This window comes from Phocoena sinus, chromosome 1 (genome assembly GCF_008692025.1).
Source record: "Phocoena sinus isolate mPhoSin1 chromosome 1, mPhoSin1.pri, whole genome shotgun sequence".
NCBI lineage: Eukaryota > Metazoa > Chordata > Mammalia > Artiodactyla > Phocoenidae > Phocoena > Phocoena sinus.
Genome location: NC_045763.1, coordinates 180,619,616 through 180,621,140, shown reverse-complemented (window position 1 = coordinate 180,621,140; position 1,525 = coordinate 180,619,616). Strand labels below are relative to the sequence as shown.

General features: G+C 52.0%; 1 pseudogene; it reads left to right on the top strand.

Annotated features, from left to right (window-relative positions):
* Nucleotides 1-478: 478 nt before the first annotated feature.
* LOC116757191 lies at nucleotides 479-763 on the top strand (annotated as a pseudogene).
* The last annotated feature ends 762 nt before the right edge of the window (nucleotides 764-1,525 follow it).

Genomic DNA, 1,525 nt, shown 5'->3' with positions numbered 1-1,525 from the left:
AACAAAATGAAGGGGCTGCGCTGGGCCGGGCTGAGAGCACCTTGGGAGGGTTGGGGGTCGCAGGACTGGGAGTGGGGGCGATGCTTGGGCTGAAGGGGGCGAAGTCTGGTTGGCAGGGCTCAGGGCCCACCTCGCGGGGCAGGCGAGGCTGGTGAGGGCGCATGGAGCCTATCAGGGGATGCAGCAAAGGCTTGAGGAGCGAAGCCTCGCGGGTGGAGCTGCGGAGGGACGGCGCTGGGGCCGACTTCGGCGAACTCGTAGAGCGGGGTGGGTGAGGAGGGATTGAGAGGGCGGGCGCTCCGCCCATGGGGTCCTGACAAGGTCACAAGAAGAGAGGGAAGGAAAGTTGAAGGGCTGAGAGGAGGGCGTAAAACCAAACCACCTTCCTGCAATCGGCTTCATCTTCTCCCCGGGCCGCTATTCCCTTCCACCTTTGGCGACCCTCTCTGGCCCTAGGAAGGAAGATTCTTCAATCACTATGTCAAGTGACACAGATGTTCCTCTTTCTTCATATGATGAAGATCAGGGATCTAAACTTATCCGAAAAGCTAGAGAGGCACCATTTGTCCCCACTGCAATGGCAGGTTTTGCAGCAATCGCTGCATATGGATTATATATATAGATTGAAGAGCAGGGGCAATACTAAATGTCTGTTCACCTGATCCACGTGCGCGTGGCAGCCCAAGGCTTTGTTGTGGGAGCGACGGCTTTTGGTATGGGCTATTCCATGTATCAAGAATTCGGGGCAGAACCTAAACCTTAGAAGAGGAGATGCTGTCTTGGTCTTGGTGGCGCTTGCTTTAGTTAGACATCTCATATTGAGGTTATATGTTTATGTTGAAAATAAATTCTGTGGGTCGGACAATAACATGGTAATTTGAATACTGGCTCCCTTTCTTGCAGGCTTGATTTGCCTGGTGGCTCGTTCACTAGCTAGGTCATTCAGGGAAGTCAGATTAGCACAAAAACATGTCACTTTTTTTTTTTTTTTTTTTTTTTTATGCGTTACGCGGGCCTCTCACTGTTGTGGCCTCTCCCGTTGCGGAGGACAGGCTCCGGACGCGCAGGCTCAGCGGCCATGGCTCATGGGCCCAGCCGCTCCGCGGCATGTGGGATCTTCCCAGACCGGGGCACGAACCCGTGTCCCCTGCATCGGCAGGCGGACTCTCAACCACTGCGCCACCAGGGAAGCCCCAACATGTCACTTTTAAATGCACCTGATAGTCGTACAATGTCCGCCTTCTTAAACTCTTCTGATAAAATTAGTTGTAAAGAGGACAACATGCTCCCAGTTGCTGCTGAATGTCATATGCTTTTGATGTAATGGAGGAGTCCTATCTACCCCACTTAATTTAACTCTTTCTGACTACCTTGTGGACTGAGTACTGTTTTTAAGGGCTGGCTGGCTCTTGAGGAACGCTTTCAGGACAGTGCACGGAATACAACATTATAAACCTCCCGGCAACTATGTGTGTGTTTTTAAACCAAACCTAAAGAGCTGGTAACAGCTGCTTTGAAGTAGTAT